This window comes from Danio aesculapii, chromosome 19, assembly GCF_903798145.1.
Source record: "Danio aesculapii chromosome 19, fDanAes4.1, whole genome shotgun sequence".
NCBI classification, from domain to species: Eukaryota; Metazoa; Chordata; class Actinopteri; order Cypriniformes; family Danionidae; genus Danio; species Danio aesculapii.
The window spans coordinates 42,453,172-42,477,025 of record NC_079453.1 but is presented as its reverse complement, the minus strand read 5'-3'; the positions used below and the strand labels follow the sequence as shown (position 1 = coordinate 42,477,025).

The 23,854-nt window shown below is 36.0% G+C and overlaps 1 protein-coding gene and 1 long non-coding RNA gene across 2 annotated transcripts in view; both read right to left on the bottom strand.

Annotated features, from left to right (window-relative positions):
- Positions 1 to 23,854, bottom strand: part of LOC130246323 (syndetin-like) — a 382,903-nt gene that overhangs the window by 41,823 nt on the left and 317,226 nt on the right. The gene's annotated exons all lie outside the window — the stretch shown is intronic.
- LOC130246340 (uncharacterized) lies at positions 1,449 to 22,480 on the bottom strand. Its single transcript, XR_008839428.1, has 4 exons — positions 22,429 to 22,480; positions 15,136 to 15,284; positions 3,214 to 3,310; positions 1,449 to 1,547 (listed from the first exon to the last, which is right to left on the bottom strand). It is a non-coding gene; the product is annotated as an uncharacterized LOC130246340 (long non-coding RNA).

Here is a 23,854-nt window from a genome sequence, read left to right as displayed (position 1 = left end):
ATTGGGTAAAGAAAATTGGCCGTAGTGTATGAGTGAGTGTGTGAATGCGAGACTGTATGAGTTTCCCAGTACTGTGTTACAGCTGGAAGGGTATGCGCTGCATAAATCATATGTTGTAATAGTTGGCGGTTCATTCCACTGTGGCAATCCCTGATAAATAAGGGACTAAGCCGAAGAAAAACGAATGAATGAACGAAGCTTTATATTATTAGTCAGTTTGACTGATGTAAATTGAGATGACTAGAAAAGTTAATTTGATCAAACTAAAAGTTTAAGGTAGCAAGATTTTTACAGTGCATAAACATAGTGAAATCGGAGTGAGAGGTATGTTTGACTAAGTTGTCTGTGGCCAAAGCTCTTTCAAGTTCGATTTGTCCATCCATATTAATTTATCTTTTAAAATAAGTATTAAACACATCACTATTTTTCTTGCAAGAAAAAAAATAAATAAAGGAATTCTTTGGTAACAACCTAAAAAGCCCAAATATACAGAGCAAACAAATCTAATTAGTTTACAAATGTGTAATAAAATGAAATGATGCAGGGAAAAAAAGTATTGAACACATGAAGAAAGGGAGGTGTAGAAAGGCAGTGAAAGCCCAGACAAACCTCTGCTCTTTGTAATTGTAAATGAATATTAGCAGCAGAGAAAGAAAATCAAGCTATAGAATGGCTCAGCCAATCATCTGACTCGAATCCAATTGAGAATCCAATATAAAGTTCAGATTTCATAGACGAGACCCACAGAACCTTCAAGATTTTTACACTCTGTTGAAGTCTGTGCACAAATCACATCTGAGCAACGCATGTGACTTCATTCTTCATATAAGAGGCGACTTTAAGCTGTCATTTTATATGAAGTATTTCATTCGTTTCAGTAGTTCAGTACTTTCTCCTTGTGTCTTTCCCATTGTTATTACACACAACTCATTTTTCAGATTTTCTATTTTATTTATTTTTCTGTTTGTATTGTTTGGGTTTTACCAAAATCTAGTTCAATTCCATGTCAACAGGCTCCTTTAGAAATGTTATTCCCAGGAAAAACTTGACATGTTCAATACTTAATTCCACAACTGTATATTCTTTAAAATACAGTCATATTCAACATGTCTGTAATATTGCATAATAAGACTTGCTTTGATGAGCTGTGAGCAGAACACTGACACCTCAGTTATTAATAAACACTTTACTCATTATTCACAGCTAACAGAAGCTACTCCCATAGTCATGTCAAAAATACGGAGCTATAGGAAAAAAGGTGGATAAATGAAGCAAGGTTGGCTAATCTCTACTGATATTCTCCCACCTGCTCTCTTCTTCTCCTCTAGTGTGAAAATGAACAACACATTACCGTCGCACATAAAGACCGCTGCACACACAAACACATTACCTTTAAAAGGACATCCACGTAGACGTTGTGCTGTGACATTATCTCTTAATGTCCATTTCACTCCAGCCATCAGCAGCAGCATCTGTTCATAATCTATGGCTTTGGCCGCCACGATCCAGTAAATGGGCTTGCGGAGCTCGCTGGCCGTTGATACAGTCTGTAGAGAAAACAGCAGCGGAAAAGGTCAAAATTAAGAGCTCCTATACATAACCGCCAGCCACCAGGAGTGATAATGCAGTTTAGTATCTGTCGATTAGCCAAGACTAACAAGTTGTGAAAGTCATGCTTAAAGTGGCTTTTGCTTGAAATATAAACTGGCATATTGAAATGTAAATCCTGGGAATGTACTGCTTTATGCAGAGGTCAGCAATTTAGATATAATCATATGACAGGTGTGTTTATCAAAAGTGATCTACAAAAGGGAACAACAGAACAATATGTCAACTGATTTCACAGAGTTCAGCAAGCTTGAAACTTTGGAATAAATCGACATCTGAAACTTGTCGCACAGGTTTGCATTTTCGGTCTACTGCGACTGGCTGACTGACCGACCGACAGACTGACAATAACTTAAGTGATAGACAGACAGACAAAGAGAGACAGACAGACAGGCAAACTGATGGACAGATAGATAGACAGACAGACGGATACACAGACATATAGACAGATGGATTGAGAGATAGACAGACAAATGGATAAATCGACAGACGGAAAGACAGATAGACAGACATACAGATAAACAGATGGAAAATAGATAAAAGACAGACAGATGGACAGAAGGATAGATAGATAGATAGATAGATAGATAGATAGATAGATAGATAGATAGATAGATAGATAGATAGATAGATAGATAGATAGATAGATAGATAGATAGATAGATAGATAGATAGATAGATAGATAGATAGATAGAGAAATGGATAGATGAATAGTTAGAGAGTCAAACAGACAGACAGACAGACAGAGATGGACAGATAGACAGACAGACAGACAGACAGATAGTTAGACAAATAGACAGAAAGACGAACAAGCAGACGAATAGACATACAGACAGATGGACAAACTGATAGAAAGACAAACAGACAGCCAGACAGACAGTTGGATAGATAGACAGATGGATGGATGGACAGACAGACAGAGAGACAGACAGATGGACAGGTAGATAGACAGATGGACGAACGGACAGACAGACAGGTAGATAGACAGACAGACAGACAATAACTTAAATGATAGATAGATGGATGGACGAACAGATAGATAAATAGATAGATAAACAGATATAAATTTAGATAGACAGATAGCGGGACAGACAGACAAACAGACAGACAGACAGACAGACAGACAGACAGACAGACAGACAGACAGACAGACAGACAGACAGACAGACAGACAGACAGACAGACAGACAGACAGATAGAGATAGATAGATAGATAGATAGATAGATAGATAGATAGATAGATAGATAGATAGATAGATAGATAGATAGATAGATAGACAGACGGACCGACAGATGGACCGACAGATGGACCGACGAACGGACCGACTCATAGATACATAGAAAACAACTTAAATAATAAGACAGACAGATAGAAAATACCATAAATGACAGACAGACAGACAGACAGACAGACGGATGGGTGGATGGATGGAATGTTGTTCTAGTTCATTAATTGGTATTAAATTGGTGATGTCATAAAATGTCAGGTCCCATAGAACCGAGTTCACCAATGATCAATCTGAATCCGTAACAGACACTAGACATTTAAAAGCCCCCCTGCAGACAGAAAGACTGAACTAAGGTCAGAGCGGCTGAAAACTGACCTGTGAGTAGAACTGCTGCAGGAATGGCTTCTTGGCTGAAGGCATCATGGTGTCCAGATGAGGCTGAAGAAACTCAAACTGCTCCGCTAGAAAAACTCTGCAGGAAAGAAAACGCCAAATCAGAGCATTTTCTGGAGGTTTGCTGTGACACACAATCACTACATGTTGGTTACCCACAGGGAACAGGCTGTGCTGTGTTACACTGGTGGGAAAAAAATGTATGATGTGACGACTAAGTTCGAGGCTTACATTTGTCAGCTTTCATTTTATTTTCAGACACAGTCTATAAAGAGAGACGGAGTGCTGGATATAAAGGTTGCTATATTAAGAGTTGCAGTTACTATAAAAAGACTCACTCAGTGTTATTTTTCTTTTGATACACTCAAAAAATTATGTTTGCTGTTTGTTCAAACTATTTATTTAAAATGAGTTGAAACAACACAATTCTTGAGATTTCAGGGGACAACTTAATTGTTCATTTTATTTATTTCAGAACAGGCGACGCAGTGCTCAGTAGGTAGTGCTGTCGCCTCACAGCAAGAAAGTTCGAGCCTCGGCTGGGTCAGTTGGTGTTTCTGTGTGGAGTTTGCACGTTCTCCCTGCGTTCGCGTAGGTTTCCTCCGGGTGCTCCGGTTTCCCCCACAGTCCAAAGACATGCAGTACAGGTGAATTGGGTAAGCTAAATTGTCCGTAGTGTATGTGTGTGAATGAGTGTGTATGGATGTTTCCCAGAGAAGGGTTGCAGCTGGAAGGGTATCCGCTGCGTAAAACATGTGCTGGATAAGTTGCCGGTTCATTCCGCTGTGGCGACCCCTGATTAATAAAGGGACTAAGCTGAAAAGAAAATGAATGAATGAATGAATATTTCAAAACAACCCCTTCCCTAACAACTTAACCCCTTACAAACGAGGGAATAAATAAAAAATATAGAATAAAAATGCTAAATTTTAAAAATAAAATAAGATAAAAATTAAATAAAAGTAAAATAAAATTCAAAAGTACTGCCATCATAAATACTTTTCAGGGGATACACTTGTACATCAAGTTACATTGGGTTACACTGTATTACCTCAGATTACATCAGTGATAGGTTAATTAACGGTAACACTTTATTTTGATGGTCCATGTGAGTATTAGTAGACTGTCTGCTTAATATCTGCTGATACTGCTTCTTCAACAGACATTTAACTGACTACAAGAAACTTTGTAAGTACATGTCAACTTACACTAACCCTAACCCCAACCCCAATCTAGCAGTCTACTACTAATCTAAGGAGAATTAGTTGGCATGTAGATGCTATGTAACTTAAATTCAACAAACAGACCATCAAAATAAAGTGTGACCTAATTAACCGTAAGACCGGTTACTCACTGAACCTAAGCAGGGCTGAGCCTGCTCAGTACCTGGATGGGAGACCACATGGGAAAACTAGGTCGCTGTTGGAAGTGGTGTTAGTGAGGCCAGCAGGAGGCTATAACCTGTTATCTGTGTGAGTCCTGATGTCCCATTAAAGTAAAGAGGACACTATATTGTCAGTGAATGCCATCTTTCGGATGAGATGATAAATTGAGGTCCTGACTCTCTGTGGTCATTAAAAATCCCATGGCACTTCTTGTAAAGAGTAGGGGTGTAACCCCGGTGTCCTGGCCAAAGTCCCTCTATCACCTCTAACCCATCATGTCCTCCCAATCATCCCCCTCCACGGAATGGGCTAGTTGCACAAGATGGCACCTGTGAGCTTCCGAGACGCAAGTGTGTGTGTGTTCATTTCTGGTTGTATAGAACTATGAGGGAAGAGGCAAAGATTTCGCATTTTCGTCACCAAAAATGAGCATGTTTAAAAAGTATTTCATCAGCGACAGTTATTTTTTACTCAAGCACATAACGATAAATTGTAAATCCAAAGAAACTGAGATTTTCATGTGTGATGCGTTTTAAAATGAATCTAAATTTTCAGCTTCAATACTCCAGTCTTTAGTTTCACATAATATATCAGAAAACGTTTAGCCAAACATTGTATGAAATCCTTACAACATCTTCATTTTCAGGATTTTTTTGAACAACAGAACAGATATAGTTTGAAACAAATAAAAAAATAAATAAATAAATAAAGAAAGAAAGAAAGAAACAGGAATTTTTAACCTGACCTAACTCAATGTTCAAATTCTGTGCTAGAAATGTATGCAAATTAGTATATAGTTATAGTAGAATGCTTCATTTGCATAATTGCATATAGTTTGCATAATTATGTATATTTTGGAAAACTTTGTAATACAAAAAAGAATAAAGTGAATTTATTTTGCGAAAAATATATCTGCAACATTTAAGCTCTCTATACCATATTTGCCAATTGGATGCATCCTAGCAAAATTAAAACAAACAAACAAAATAAGCCCAAAATAAACTTGAAAGGTTAAATCCTTATCGCCGAGCCCTGACAAACAACCAACAACGTGTTTGTCAAGAATGTTTAATTAAAGCAGTCATTTAAACCTGCGGGTAATCAGTGAAGCAAGTGCATCACCATCACCATCACAGCAGAAGCAAATTACATCCAAATAGGATACATTTATGTGGGAGGTAAAAAGCTGCAGAGCTTGATTTTTAAGTGACTAAAAGGTCACTCGTTTTTGGCCCATTGTTTGGCATTTTAATACTCTGTGGACTGTTGTACCGCCAGTGTATATGGAACAGGTTATAATTTATGGCTGTACGGTTACGCTTGTATAAATACAGCACTCTGAAGTAACAAGAGAACCTGTTTTGTCGCTTATCTTTCACACCCTCACGCCTGCTCTCTGCTCGACTCCGCAGCCTTCATTGATTATTCCATTAAGAAAGGAAGTACGGAGGGAGAATGGAGGGCCAAATAAAAGGTTGCACTGCCACTAACCTTCACAAGAATAAAAAAAACCAAAAAACTCAGTGGTTTTTAGTGCATTCTGAGCATGAGTTCTCCAGCGCTTTGATGGCTCAATGTGGTCGTGGTTTTGTGCATAAGCTGCAAAGCGATTCCAACGTTATGGATGTGATTTCTTGTTCAAATATTTCCCAAATGACGTTTAAGAGAGCAAGGAATTTTTTCACAGTATTTCCAATAATATTTTGTCTTATAGAGAAAGTCTCTTAGGTTTTATTTTAGCTAGAATAAAAGCAGTTTTTAATTCTAAGCCATTTTAAGGTCAATATCATTAGCCCCCTTAAGCAATATTGTTTCATTGGTCTACAGAACAAACCATCGATATACAATGACTTGCCTAAGTAACCCTTACTCGCTTAATTAACCTAAGTTAAGCCTTTAAATGTCACTTTAAGCTGATTATTAGTATCTTGAAAAATATCTAATCAAATCTTCTGTACTGTCATCATGGCAAAGATAAAAGAAATCAGTTATTAGAAATGAGTTATTAAAACTATTATGTTTACAAATGTGTATTGAAATAATATACAGGGGGCTAATAAATAATTCAGGAGGGCTAATAAATTTGACTTCAACTGTATATAAAACATACAAACACTTAAGTTTTATAATGAAGATGTTTCTCATCTATGCTGGTTTTCAGAAAGATCTCCATACACAATACATGAATGAAAAAATGTGTTTGAAGCTAAAAGCATCTATAAAATTATAGTGCAGAATTGTACAAAAACACAAAACATAATGGCATCCATTATAAATATTCATTATAAAATAGTAGGCTATTAAATGTCGTTGAGAGGAAAAAAGTCATGTCAAGTACAGTGGGGGAAATAAGTATTGAACACGTCATGTTTTGTCTTAGGAATAATATTACTAAAGGAGCTGTTGATATGGAATTTGAAGCAGATTTTGGTAAAAACTCAAACAATGCAAACAAAAACAAAACAAAACAAAAAAACTGAAAAATGTGTTATGTGCAATAACAATGGGCAAAGACACAAGGAGAAAGTACCGAACTACTAAAACGTATTTAACACTTTGTATAAAAGGCTTTTTTTGGTGATGGCAGCTTAAAGACGGCTCTCATATGGAGAATGAAGTCACATGCATTGCTCAGGTGTGATTTTTTTCAACTTTGACTTCAAGAGAGTAAACATCTTGATGGTTCTGTGGGTATTGTCTATAAAATCTGATCTTTATTTTGTATTTTCTATTGGATTCAGGTCAGGTGATTGGCCGGGCCATTCTACAGCTTGATTTTCTTTCTCTGAAAGCATTCGAGAGTATCCTTGGCTGTGTTTTGGATCATTGTCTTGCTGAAATATCCACCCTGGTTTCATCTTCATCATCCTGCAATGTAGATGTTGGACTGAAGCAGCTGATATTAATTTACAATCACAAAGGGCAGAGGGTTGCTGAAAAACTATTGAGAGATTTCAGCTGCTGTCTGGACTTTCACTGCCTTTCTACACCTTCCTTTCTTCATGTGTTAAATACTTTTTCCCTGCGTCATTTAATTTAATTACACAACTTAATCTGTAAACTAATTAGATTTGTTTTCTTTTCATATATGGATTTCTTTAGTTGTTATCCACATCTAATAAAAATTTCAAATCAACAGAACTTTTAGAACTATGTTTTCTGAGAAAAATGGTGATGTGTTCAATACTTATTTCTCTCACTATATATACTCACTAAGGGTCAAAATGATCCAAAGTACTCGGATGAGCCTGTGTTATTAGTTTTACTGGTTGTTATCAGGGATTATTACACAGCTCTCTGGAATACTTCATTCTGATTGGTTAATCATGACATTCCAATGTAGGCTATATTCCCAAAGGGGGGCGGGGTATCCAAAATCTATACTCAAGTAAAACTACAAGTAATTGGGGAAATTTTTATTTAAGTAAAAGTAGGGCGGCATGGTGGCTCAATGGTTAGCACTGTTGCCTCATAGCAAGAAGGACGCTGGTTTGAGCCCCGGCTGGGCCAGTTGGCATTTCTCTGGAGTTTATACAGTATGTTCTCCCCGTTTTTGTGTGGGTTTCCTCCAGGTGCTCCGGTTTCACCCACAGTGCAGAGGACTATATAGGTGAATTTGAACATGCGCTATAGGTGAATTTGATTAACTAAATTGTCCGTAGCGTATGAGTGTGTGTGTGAATTTGAGAGTGTATGGGTATTTCCCAGTACTGTGTTGCTGCTGTAAGGGCATCCGCTGCGTAAAACATATGATAGAATAGTTGGCGGTTCATTCCGCTGTGGCAAGCTCTGAAATAGAGACTAAGCTGAAGGAGAATGAATGAATGGATGAAAGTAAAATAACAATCTTAAAAGTTACTCAAGTAAGAGTAAAAAAATTACTCGAAATTTTAGCCAAAATAAAACAAATAAGACTTTCTGCAGAAGAAAAAAATAATATAGAAAATACCGTGAAAGATTCCTTGCTCTGGTAAAAATCATTTGGGAAATATTTGAAAAAGAAATAAAAATACACAGAAGGGCTAATAATTATGACTTCAGATATTCACCAGATATCACTGACTTTTTCCAGCATAAAAGCTGTCCAAAATACGCCAAAACGCACAAAAAACGTCCAAAATATTAGATTAATATTTTTATTATATATTTATTTGTATGAATCAAAATTAACTTAGTTACTTTAACTGTCATAATTTTTTAACCACACAGCAACCAGCACAAGCAGTCACAGAACCACAACATAACCGGACCACATCAAAACACTGTCCACCTCTCACCCACACACTGCACTTAATGTTGTGTAGATTCCACCACCTATTAGAGTATCTTTTACTTTAGAAACGGGGTATAAATTCTCCCCATTTGGCATTTTTAATTCTTTTGAACATAATGAGTTGCTGCATGTCAATCAGACAACGGCTTCTATGTTTGTTCTTGCTGTCAATAGCAGACATAATGATCGATAAGTGTCATGATAAACCGCTGTGTGTTAAACTGCAGGCGCTGCGCGATGGGGAGGGGAGTCAGATTTGTCCGGGAAGATTTTGATACAACTTTCCTTCACCTCCATTAGCGGGTGTGCACATGCGGTTTGCGCTATGCACAGGTCACTACTAACTGAATAGAGTAGCAGCAACAGTTGTGTTTTGTTAAAAAAGTTGTATATAAAATTTATGTTTCAAAACCACACAAATTTTGTCAACCCACCTATGTCATTTTTTACCCACACAATCAAATTCAAAACCCCCTTTGGTTTTGAAAACGCCCAATCTGGCAACACTGTTCAACTGCAGATAGTTGTTTTTTGTGTGTATTTTGTTATTATGCTTTGTTTCTATTTTAGGAGTGACTTTGTAACATTCTGTCAAGGGTCTACAAATAAATATATCAATTCTTGGCTAATTTTGCCACATTATAATGTAATGTTGTTTAATGTGCATTGACCCTGTAAATCAGGGGTGTCCAAACTCAGTCCTGGAGGACTGAAGTCCTGCATATTTTGGTTCCAACCAAGCGGCAACCTCCCGCTCTCCCTCGGGAAGCCAATACGGAAGTAACTAAAACTGCAATTCATCAAAATTCCGCTAGTCCTGGCTCCATAATAGAGCAAGTTGCAATTGAGCCCTCTGTTAGAATGGCCAACTTTACAGCAGAAAAAAGGGTGTTTGCAGCCTGGTACAAAGAACGATTTTGGTTCATATAGCTAATATTACCCTCCATGACAACTGTGAGGGGGGTGAATTTTTTTTATAACTCATCCATTTCCTTTATATTAGGTTATTTTAAGTTTGCATAATTAAGGGCGTGGCCACTTGAGTGACAGCTAGGTCTCGCTGGTCGCCGTCACTTCACCTCAGCTGAATCCGGCAGATTAGCCACTGATCTCGGCATATTCATCGTATTTTTCTTTAGTTTTATGTGGCTTTACACAGTCAGCTGCCTTTTGGACTTATTTCTTACAATTATCAGATGATATGGGATGCTGTGTGCACTTAATTGTGCTCACAAATCATTCACGTGGTCTCCGTTTCCCATGTGAGTAAAGTTATATACTTGTATACCATCTCTATAAGTGTATTTGTTTATTTAAGATCATTATCATTTATATTTTTCTTTAGACCTGTAAAGCACTCCAGAACGTGACAGATTGATTAGCTGTAGGCTCTAGAACAGTCATCTGAAGCGTTGTCATACATTGTTATGCCTGGAGTTCATTAATAGTCTTGCATTTACCAACACAGACTATATCTGAAGTGTTTGTTAGTAATTCGCGTTTTCCTCCTGTAGAAAAACGTCATAAGAACAATGTTTAGTGGCTCAATGTATTACTACAGTGTTTTTGAAAGTCTAATCACTTTACTGATATAGTGTACAGCCAAGCACATGTGGTCAGAACACAAACAAGTCGCAGGTAATACAGTATCAAGCGTTTCTCCCAAAGTAAAGTCTGTCTGTCAGGTCTAAGCAAAGTGCCAGCAGGTGTCTGTTACTCCGCTCACTCTCCGCCTCTTTGCCCTTGTTTGGTATCCCGCCGTGGGTGCGATGACGCGCGAACAAAATGGCGACGGTTGGCCGCGCCTACTAGTAGCTTCTTTTGCGCTCTTCAGAAATCTATGGGTGACGTCACGGGTACTACGTCCATATATTTTACAGTCTATGGTTCCAACCCCAATTAAACACACCTGAACCAGCCAATCAAGCTCTTTCTCGGTGTACTAGAAACTTCCAGACAGGTGTTTATTGAAAGATGGAGCTAAACTATTCAGGACATCAGCCTTCCAGGACCAAGTTTGGACATCCCTGCTGTAAAAAAATAAACTAAACTATATGCCAGTGTAAAAAAACAACACTGATGTAAATGTGAGCCTTAGAAACGGCTCTGCTGCACAATACTTGGCACAAATCGAACACCATCTGGAAGCAAGCAAAGCATCTATAGGGAGAAGCTGAAACTCTCTCTATGTGAACTTGTAAGGGAGTTTTCCCTGCTGTTGCACAAAGGCTTAAAGTCTTGCTGGAGAATCAGCCGAACAGCAGAAAGGTCAGAAAAGGAGGACTGGAAGGTAAGATATGGTTTGGAGGCCTCACAATTGGCTCTTCGGGATTCTTCAGGTAGCTTTTCCCCTGCGGTGTCAGGTCACGTAATAAAATGAAGTCGCTGGGCTGTTGCCAAAGCGGTTCAGCCCACCTCTGCAGACTCATCAGGAGGAAAGAAAGGCTTAATGGGGTTCGCTGATTAGATAACAACTGGCGCGATACCACTGATTGGGTTAGACGGGCTCAGTTGAAAGGGCTGCTGGGGTTAGATCTTCATCACCTAGCAACAGTAAAGCTGGATCATGAGATAAAAGTCGAGCAGCTTTTTCATGGAAATGTGTTCATTTGTGTGCTTCTGCTCCAGAGACAACACTCACACATACGTACAGTAGGATGCAGACACCATCTGTCTGACTGTCACAAATTTTTTGATCAAACGCGTTTAAATAAATAGTTCAGTCAAAATTTAAATTCTATCACTGTGTATTTTACAAACTAACACTTTCATATTGGGTTCAGTAAAAATACTTACATTCAAAATGTGTCGATTAATAATATAATAATCGGGCGAAAAATAATCCTGGAAAAAAGGTAGGTTTAAACGTTAATTAAATCACTATACAGATTTTTTCATCACATGCGTTAAAGAAATAGTTCAGTCAAAATGTTATTTCTATCACTGCGTATTTTATATATTAACACTTTAAAATTGCGTTCAGTAAAAATACTTTCATTCAGAAATGTGCTGATTATTATTATAATATTCTCAAAAAAATAATCCTGGATAAATTCAGTTTTAATTTTAATTCAATCACTATACAAATCCCTATATATTTGAATAATTTCTGTGCACCATTGTATTTGAAATAGTACTGTTTTATAATATTACGATTTTTACTGCATTTTGATCAATGAAGTCTTCGTCTTTATATATACAGGGTATATTCAAAAATAATTCCGCAACTTTGAAAATCTGTGTTTAATCAAAGAAACATGATGGAACCTTGTGTAATTAATCAATGTGAAAAGCACTTAAACTTCAGAGCTTCCTTAAATCGACGTCTTCTTTGCAGAGTTCTCGATTTTCAAAGTTGTGGTATAGACAAATTACCAACCTACGTCACACATGACGTCACACGGGTCCCCGGTTGCAAAAAAGAGACCGGGTGGCAATAGTAAACATGTCATGTTGTGCAGTAAGATGCCAAATTCAAAGTCCAAAAATAGCCAACTTAATATTTACCGTACACCACACTGCATTTAATGCCGACTGCAGACGTCTTTGGTTAAAAGGAAGCTGAATGAAGTGAAGATCTAATTATAAATGCTGGACTCTGCAGTTCTCATGTTATATCAGGTAAGTTCACGCTATGCTGAATCATACACATTACTTGTTTTTGATTGCAGCAATGATTTCAGCAAAAACAGTTACATATGGTTAATTAAACTGCGGACACTGAATGCTAAGAATGAAACGTGAGAGTGTAAATTATTTAGGTAAAGTTAGTTTTATTTTCATGCATTCATTCAGTGACAACTTGTGACACTCCTTATATTGTTTACCACGGCACTTTGAATATTCGGTCTGAAATAACCTGCAAGTGTGACTTAAACAACATTAACACTGTTTATTTGACTGTGAACAATGTTGTACTTTGATAGTCATTGGCTGCTAATATGATTTCGCTATTTAGAGTTTGCAAATAATATTTTTATGAAATTATTAAGGAGAAAGTCTGAATGTGCGAAATATAAAACCAGCTTTACCTCTATGTGTAAGTTCACATACCCTGCCCTACAGGTGTAGTTCGCTGTCAGAATGCAGTAGTTTTGCTTGCTGATGATTACCCCAGCCTTGTATAACGTTAGCTCCGTCTTTTTTCCTTGTCTTTGGCTAGGCAGAACCTCGGTTTTTATCACTACAAAGTTTTGAATCTGGTAATCATGGAACATTATTTCTTGCACGTGACCACACATCTTGTTAAAACACTTGGAGCTTCAATGAGATTGTATATTTCGGGCTGGATGCTTGGCCATTTCGTCTTATCCAATATCCATTGGGAGGGTGCTATCGCAAATGGACCTGTCAGATGAACACTGCTCACTTTAATGTTAATTACTGTGCTTATCACTGGGTGACAAGCTGTTATAATACACTAAAAGTGTTATGTGAATAATATAAATAATATGCAATCAATATAACTAATTTCCAAGACAACAACAAACTCTGTACCGCATCGGCTGCCATTCCCTTGCTGTAAACGCTGGCGCTCCCGGTTTTTTTCTGCCACCTCCCTGCGTGTACATACTGAATGTTTACAAACATGGTAATTTGTCTATTCTTTTAGAATCACCCTATATATATATAAATATATATATATATATATATATATATATATATATATATATATATATATATGCAATGTATAATAATATTAAAAATAATAATAATTCATTACATTCAAATAGCGCCTTTTCTGGACATTCAAAGCACTTTACAAATGCTTGTGGGGAATCTCCTCATCCCATCCACCACCAGTGTGCAGCATCCACTTGGATGATGCAGTGGCAGCCATATTGCGCCAGACCACACACCTCACACCAGGTGATTGGTGGAGAGGAGATGATGAACAGAGTGATGAAGCCAGTTGGATGGTTAGGAGGCCATGATGGACAGAGGTCAGTGGGCAAATTTGGCCAGGATACCGGGGTTAAACTCCTACTCTTTTTCGAAGAATATCCTGGGATTTTTAACGACACAGAGAATCAGGACCTTGGTTTAACATCTCATCCGAAAGATGGTGCTCATTGAGCAGTATAGAGTCGCCTTCACTATACTGGGGCGTTAGGACCCACACAGACCACATGTTAAGCGCTCTTTGCTGGCCTCACTAACACCACTTCGAAAGTAACACACTAACACAACATAGAAAGTGCAAAATCCATTCAGAAAATATTTTACGAATAAAGTGAATACAAATACAATACAAAACAAGATATTTAGCATTCTGTTGTCACTTTACATAAAAGAATTTTCAAATTTGAACAAGTGTGAATTACATTTAATTTTGTTCATTGATTTCGAACCAACACAGGGATCACATGTTAAATAAATATTGTCACAGAATTGAGGCGTAAACTCGTACAACACAGGCCCTTCCAAAAATAAGATTGATTTATTTATTGGCTGTCTTTGTCGTATCACTTTAATATAAATACTGTACATCTCTCTATATTTAGGCTAAAACACTGCTTCCATTTTAGTTGCGTTTTTTTTTTTTTGATTTCCAAAATGAATCCACATTATACTTAAGTTTACAATGATAATAAAGCTTGTCAACAAGTTTTTAATGATTTATGAAGGAATTATAATGCTTTGTTTATATTTAACTTCATTTACAAGTCGCAGGGCATTTAAAGCTACAGTATATTTCTATCCATTCGCACCCCATCACTTTGTGCCCCCTAGTGGCATTGCCACAAACTGCTGTTACACCTAAACACATTTCGAAATCCCATTGTCCCACGGCAGCATCACACATGGCGGTAGTGGTCATTTTGAACTGTCACTCACTGTATGTGTATGTGTGTGTTCATGTTTGTGACAAAAATATATGTAAATCACAACAACAACAACTATTTAAATATTTAGTTGGTATTGATCTTATTCTCCGATGTGGAAGTGTGCTCGTTTTGCGATTGTTTTAGTACTTCTAATTCAGTTTCCTATAGGAGAAATGACTAGAAATAATCTACTCTAACGGTAAACTCTACAAATAAGTGTGTTCATGACTATACTTAAAAAGTATATTAATATAATAAGAAAAGACCAGTTTGCAGCATGAAGCTCTTTTTAACGTCTACAAATCAATGGAAGTGAATGAGAACGGAAGTCTCGCACCAAGAAGATTCCAAAGGCAGCACCTGCTCATACGTAAAGAATGAGGTCAATAGAAATATAAGCTGATTTGAAGTAGCTTACAGTGATTCAGTGGCGACGACTCTCTCAGCCAGGCCATAGAGTGTTTCAGTGGCAGTCAGGATCACCAGCTGACTGAGATGGGGACTGGGAACCTTCTCTTTCCTTTCCTCAGGAGACGCATGAGGACCTGCGCTCTCACCTCCAGACTCCTGCAGGACAACAACACTCATTTACACTGATCCTGTCTCATTTGAAATAATCATCATCGATATGTGGTCTAGTGTACTTCAAACTATTTGTTTTGATGGTCACCATTCTGTTGCCATTATGCAAATGTATCGATATGTATTATATCTATTATGGCTATCCAATAAATCATTTAAGCATGGATATCGAATGTGTGTGTCCGCATATCGCAGGATATGCAATGTTGAGTTGGGATTATAGTTGATCAACAATTGAGAACACATGAGATTTGTGGAGTCACTGCAAAGTATAACCATAACAGAGTGGAATTTTAGCATTTGCATGTGTTTTAAAGGCTTTTCAAGAGACTGTGAAGTATTCGGGTTCAATAACATACAGCATATTTAACATAATGAAGAACATTTTTTCTGACTTATTAACTGTAAAACCCAACAGTCAACTTTATCAAATGAAATAAGTGTAGTTAACTCAAAATGTACTGAAATTCTACTCATTTGAAAAGAGTTTTGAACTCAGGGTTGAAGGTAATGAGTTCATTAAATACCTCATCACTTCAACTTAAATGGAGTAAGTTCACAGTACTCATATAGATTTGTTTTTTAACTCAAATGGTTTGTAGCAATCGGTTTCCTCAAACAGGTTTGAGTTGCCTTAACTTATTGGGTTTTACAGTAGTCAGCTGGTTTGAGTTCGCTTCTTTTTTAGGTTTTACTGTGCTCAAATTGCTTTCGTTTACTCAAATGGATTAAGTTCACAGTACTCATTAGGATTAGTTTTGAACTTGCAATCGATTTCCTCAAATGGTTTGAGTTACCTTAACTTTTTGGGTTTTACAGTGTACAATGAAGACTATACAGTATTATTTTACAGTTCATTATTCAATTGAATACTGTTTGACTACAGAAAACTATACAGCACTTTTTATTTGACTTTTTCCTCTGCTCTGTTGTAATTATTCTTGCTTGCAATTTGTTTATTATTTTTTATACATGATACACACACTTACAAAAACACCCCAATCAATCTAAATTAAGCAAACTCCAAAAGTTTGTTGGAGACAATGTAAATAGAGCATTGCCAGATGTTATGCAGACAGTTTTGATAGCAACAAGCACAAATATTGATTGATTGATTTTTTTTTTTAATGATTTTTTTTCAATAGAAATCATAACTACGTATTGCCAGAAAATTGGCTATTTTGTTTGAATTCATATGATTTCATTCTTATGAATTATGAAAACATAAGATTTTTAACAAAAGGCATGTCCCCAAAGCGCACCTCTAAATCGACTCCTCATTGAACAAAGATCAAATCATACTAATCATAATAAACATGTACCAATGAGATTAATACAAATATGCCACTCAATCAAAAAGTTATGAAATGTGATGAGATTGCATCGGAAAACACACAAGATGGCTTGAAGATCACAGATAAACCATATTGTTACATTCTTGACTCGATTATCTTCACATTTCATCAGTCAAAACATCTGTATCTGTATCGCTTTATGACCACAGTGTACCCATTTTCTGATGGCTACTTCCAGCAGGATAACACGCCATGTCAAAGCGTGAATCATCTCAGACTGGCTTGAACATGCCAATGAGTTCACTGTACTCAAATGGCCTCCACAGTCACCAGAGCTCAATCCAATAGAGCTCCTTTGGGATGTGGCAGAACGGGAGATTCGCATCATGGATGTGCAGCCGACAAATCTGCAGCAACTGCGTGATGCTATGAAGTCAATATGGACCAAAATCTCTGAGAAATATTTCCAGTACCTTGTTGAATCTATGCCACAAAGGATTAAGGCAGTTCTGAAGGCAAAACTGGGTCCAACACGTTACTAGTAAGGTGTACCTAATAAAGTGGCCGGTGAGTGTACAGGTATATAATAATTGTTTTAAAATATGTTTATCATGAAATCCGGTGAATTGCCTCAAACTGTTATCTTATTACACAAATTTACTGCTCAAATATATGGAGAATTAGTGACGAGAGTAGATTTCTTCTGTAAAATATCCTATTCACCCTAAGTAAGAATTAAACACCATAGCATTCACCAAAAACCTAACTTTAATCTACTTTATTATGAAAGATCTGCATTTTAGAAGGAAAAAGCTTTCCTTTCCATTTTGCACTATTAAGTTAAATCTACTTTTTATTACCAGAAAGTGGAGAACTACCTCAGAGGTTTAGCGTTACAATAAAAGTAATGAGTCAATGAGCTGTTGAATGAGACCAAACACATCATAAACACAACCACAAATTAAATTTAACGAGTAACTAATGCTAATGCTTTGGCCATATGTGAATATGTACTATGGTTTTCCATCATTCAGTGCCTGCCAGTGAGGCGAAACTTCTTTAGTTACCATATTCAAGAGTCCTTTTTCTCTAAAATAAACCATGACGTGACCAAATGACTCACAAATGATGTGTATTTACTCACATTCAGTCTAATTGAAATCCCATTTAGATGGCGCATAACCACAAACAGCACATTATAAAACAGTAATCATTTCATTTAGCCTTTGTTAAAACATAATTCACTCCAAATTGAAAATTCAGTTATCACGTTGCTGCAACCACATATTTTCTACCTTGACTTATTCTCTCTGTTGAAAAACATTTTGTAAACATTGACTTGAGTGATTGAACATTTTTTGAACAATCTTTTTATTTTCAGTTGAATGCTTTAATCAAAAACTGCAAACCATTTACTAAATATGGCCAAAAAACTTAACAAACAATCTGTGTGTTGTGAAAACAGCCTTTATGACCGTAAGGAATCATCTCACAAAACATGAAAATTGGTTTGGGATATCACAACAGTGCAATGCGATTTGATCTTTGCCATTATTATTCAAAGCCTTATTTCCCAATGTCCTTACACAAACCAATTCAGGTAATATGTGATTATTACTGGAGCGCTGCCTTCGTGGATACGCATCACATTCTACATGAATTAATAATACAGCTAGATTTGGTACATGTGTAGACATTTCCCTGCAGATTGCAACGAGACACATCCCAGTCTGCAAGCATTGTTTCTATTTAATTGCTGTTAATATATTAAATTAATACTTTTAATTACTAATTCTCTGATCTAATCAGTAGGCATCAAACCTCTCATAGAGTCACATGAGCCACTGCTAATGGTGACTGTCTTGTAAGTGTAAAACCACTTTGGTCAATCTGTTTTCTCTGTTAAGGGAACCAAATTGTGGAATGATTTACCTGCTAGCCTAAAATTAAAAAGTGATACAATGTTTTTAGTAGTGTACTTAAAAATAGTTAAAAACAAAACAGCAGTGTTTACACAAATAGTCTACTATTAGTTTGTTTGATCATGCAGCCTTTGCTTTTGCCTAATAGCCAGTTTATGTAAAGATTATAATGTTGTGTATATGTATCTATTTTATTTACATTTTATGTCAAGCCTAACGTGGAGAGGTGTTGAGAATTAGCAAGTCTGCCTAAAACACTTAAACAAATGCATTGATTGTCCAGTGTAATTGTAATGACCATGTCAATATATAGTTGGAGTCAGAATTATTAGCCCCACTTAGATTTTTTTTTTCTTTTTAAATATTTCCCAAATGATGTTTAACAGAGGAAGGAGATTTTCACGGTATGTCTGATAATATTTTTTCTTCTAGAGAAAGTTAGACGCCGTTTCTATTTCTGCGACACATGATTAGCTTGCGTCGCATGTTTTGTGTGCACACGCAACGTTTCGATTTGCACGCCTGACATTTTCGATTTTTTTCCGTGACATTTCGATTTTAGACAGTTTCTATTTCTGCGACACATGATTAGCTTGCGTCGCATGTTTTGCGTCTTATTTGTTTTATTTTGGCAAGAATAAATTTCATTTTTAAAAATCCATTTTAGGGTTAAATTATTAGCCCCTTTAAGCTAATTTTTTTTCAGATAGTCTACAGAACAAACCATCATTATACAATAACTTGCCTAATTATCCTAACCTGCCTAGTTGAAGTCAGAATTATTAGATCCCTGGATTATTAGCTACCCTGTTTATTTTTTATTTTTTATTATTTTCCTGCATGGGTGTTTTAACTGAACAAAAGTGGCAGTGCTGTTCTGAGATGTATATTAACCATTAATGGAATAATGGAAAAAATGTCGTTTAAAACGAACATTAAAGCTTTATGTCTTACTGATCCCAAACTATTAAATTGCAGTCTAATAGTAAAATACTAAACACGTTACACATTGTTTATAATAAAGTTTTTCTCCCACTAGAACAAAAATACAATAAGCAAAAAAAATGTAGATTTAACATTTTTTCCCGATAACTCAATCACATTTGAGTTATGTTGATAAACTATTGCATCATAAAACTTAGATTATTTTTCATTTCAAAGCAAACATTTGAAATGAATTGATCTTAAGTAAATTTTATGGGGTTAAATGTTATTTTGATAGAAATAAATTTGTATATAACATCCATTTGAACTGTTTTGAGCAAGATTTATAAAGTCAAAGAACTTTTATTAAATTCCATTCATCCAAAATGGGAAATTAACTTTTTTTCATTTCACAACGCCAACTTGCATTTGTCATTTACTTTTGATTGTTTTTCAAGCAATTGTAATGTAGTGTCACACGATTTCTACATGTAAACTCACAGCTGTGATATTAGTGTTTATTTCTCACTATCCTTATAAAAGACCAGGAATTCCAAGATATAAACTTAGAATTGTGTGATATAAACTGAATCTGAATTCTGAAATCTAGCACTTTGAGATGTATAATTATTTTTTTTATTATATAAGATTGTAATTGCAAAAAAGGCAAATCGCCAAGTGCCAATTCATAATTGCATGATATAAACTCTGAACTGTCAGAAGTTTTAGAAGAATTACCTTTTAATTTTTAAGTCCATTGTCAAAACTATCAAATACGGCTTTCATGTTTGTATAATAAATGCATTCTGAAAGAAAGCTTGTCTTCAAATATGATCTTGTGAGAAACTGAATAATAGCAAAACCTTCTGATTTCATCTCCAGCCCATCAATTTCAGCATGTGCAACTGTCAAACAAATATTGATCATCTGTCTTGTCCAATACACCAAGATATAATTACATGACCACTATAAGACATTCATACCTTCAATGAGGTCAGAACAAATGTCTTCCAAAAAAGCTTACTCATGTTGACAGATGTGTTATAGAAAGGCTGTCATTATTTATCAATCTGTCCAGGAAATGACCTTTACAGGACCATAACCCAGAGCAAGTGCAGGACACAACATCTGATCAAATGTGAAACCAAATGCTAACTTAGTGAGACATCTGAAAACTTCCACAGTGCCTAGTAAAAGCTTTCAGAGTGCGCAGTATTTATTTGTTCATGATAATATTGTAAAGAATGTGTGAGTTAAAATTGAGAGCTAAAAAAATCAAAGCAAAACAAACATTTCGAGTCTGAAAGCACTGGCAAATTGAATACATGAGCCTATTATTCAAGTTAAGAAAGTAACAAAAATCAATTAAACCTAAATATCCATTGTTTATTTGTGTTTCATAAGATAGATAATTAAGGAATATATCAAGCACAAGCAAGAGCTGATGTTTTTATGAATGCCATTGTGTGAGTGAAATTAAATATTGATTTTATATAACTGTTTAGGAAGAACTGTCACATTTTAGACAACATTTGCCAACAGAAACACTTTAAAACAAAGCTGGAGCAGAACATTTGTGCATCTCAGAGCATAATGTGGTGGTCTATTATTATTTTTATAATCCGCTGTGAAATAATTTTTTGACTCAAAGATCCATTCAAAAAGTCAGCATTTGCTTCATGTCAAAATGAATCAGGGATTCTGTGCGAATGATTCAATGAATCACTCATTAGGAACTAAGTAGGTCGCCACCTACTGGTAGGTATATTTTAGAGACGCACCAGATTTTTTTGGTGAAATGAAAAAAATAAACATATGACATACTGCTCATTGATATTTAGTGAGCTAGTTTTAATTTCCCTCAAGAAGTAGTCATTGCACGGAGTGAAGTAGCTTTCACACCAGACATGGAAGCGCTGCGCTATGAAACCCATTCATTTCAATGTGCCATGCAAAGGCTGGTTTGTTGCTCTGTCAATATTCTGTTCATTAACCCATATTCTTATCTATGCATGAAGCACATGTCCACTAGAAAAACAAAGTCTGCTCAAATTTCACACTGACAGGACATATACAATTGAAGTCAGAATTATAAGCCCCCTTTGAATTATTATTATTATTTTTTATATTTCCCAAATGATGTTTAACAGAGCAAGGAAATTTTCACAGTATGTCTGATAATATTTTTTCTTCTGGAGAATTTGTTTTTACTTTGGCTAGAATAAAAGCAGTTCAATGTCAATAAAATGTGGTTTATTTCATTGGCTTGCGTTTTTGAAGTTATTGTGTTGAATTTAAAAAGCCTTACAAAATTATATTATTTAAAAAAAATAAGAAATAAATATCTCTAAGTATTTTGCATTCAGAATTTTTAGTTTTGGCCCAGAATTTCCCATTTTTGTTGCATAGTATAGATCAGACCTGGGCATTTTATGACACCCAGGCCACATTTGACCAGCTGGACTTCTTTGATTGGCCTGTGTGAAGTATTTATTTAAATTCAACCCCAAACAGGGCCTTGCAATGCGCAGGTCTGATATTACGAAATGGATATGCGCCTGTTCAGAGCGCAAATAGTAAGGGATGCATATGCGGTATGTCAAGCTCACGTTTCCAGGCACCGCGTATTGAAAAAATAGAAACATTTCGGAGTGTAGCGAGCGAACCACGAATCATGTGACAGGAACCAACCTGGTAGCTTCACACTTTGTATGGAATTACACAGTAAGAAAGGTAGACTAATAACCTCAGGTTACAATTTAACAAATGCAGATACAGATCCTCTCTCAGTGATGATCATTACATCACATAACACTCTTGTTCTGCCCTCACTCCGGTGTCTCAGAGTGCTGCTTTATTCCATGCCACATTGAGTATGAATCAGAGTGAAACTATGTAAAAGATGTACATAAAATGAGCTATAGTTATCTATATACATAACAATAACATCTAAGATAGAATATAAATACAAACAGATAATAAACTTACAGACAATGCTTCTACAGATGATCACAGGATGAGAGGGTTGTAAGTGACTTCTTGTAAGGTGTCCTTTTTTAATGAGGCAATTAACTGATTCTAACTGTCAGAATGTGTCTATGGCAACAACAATTTAAAAGAAGCTAAATGACTAGGCATTAATTTATGGATTCTAAATACTAATATTTAGTAGATGATCCAGCACAACCCTCAAATTCAATCTGACTTCAGTGCACTTGCTTAGCCCAACATAGGCCAGAATTCTCTCACTGAACAATAAGAAGAATAAAATGAACGAATGAATTATAAAATAAATAAATAGAAATTAACTAAGCAATCAAACAAAAACCCTGTGGCATTTATATAAAGCTGATATTGTAATGCTGTATTTTTTTTTTTTATCGTTTTATTTAATAGTTTCACAGAACGTTTTTTTTTTTTATACAAATGAACTGTTTTGGTCTGGTCCTCTAAAACCGCCTCACAGTCTAACGTGGTTGGTCCCTTGGAAAAATTAATTGCCAACACGTAGTATAGATATTTCTCCATGACAAATGAAAACCAAGTCAAAACAATCGCAAAAACACACTCAGTAAAAAAATTATGTTTCATTATCCTAATTTAAAAAATAAATACTTAAAATAGATAAATGTTTTGCTTACACCATTTAATCTCAGTGGATCTAATTTGGCTTTTTAAAACCACTCATCAGCAGTATGAACTAATAAAAAAGTCTAAACAAATGCTGCAAGCAGTAGAGAAAATTCTGGAGAAAACCCAAATGGAGTCTGCAAAACACCTGAAACTTGGGAGACGATTTATCTTCCAGTGAGCCAAAGCACAAAGCCTGAGCTACTTAAAAACAACAATGTTAATGTGCCATAGAGGCCAAGTCGAGTCCAGGTCTCAATCCAGTCGAGAATTTATAGGTGGACAGAAAAAAAAAAATAATCCAACCTCTAGATTTCCATGAAACCTGTTGAACTTGAGCAGTTCTGCACAAAAGAATGAAGAGAAACTGCAGCGTCCAGATGTGCAGAACTGATAGAGTCCAACAGCAGATTAATAATGCATAAATACTGATATTAAAGAAAAGAAACATTTCTATTGATCAGGTGCCAAAAATAATCCTTCCGGGACTGAATGTCTTTTGTATTTTCTTCTCATCATCATCATCATCATCGCTGTGCATTCAGAAGATCTGCCTCTTGTAATAATATAAAAGCCATCAAACTTTCTAGTCACACCGCACTCTTTTTCATCAACGTAACTAGTTTTCAACACAGCCGATTCCCTGTGGGTAGTGAAAATGTTGCAACTGTGAGAAAGCATGCCTAAAATCTACAAAAAAAAAAAGCTCTGATTGGCTTTACTCCTTCATTTCGACACAATGAATCCTTCATATGATAAAAAAACCCTCTACTTACAGGTCAGT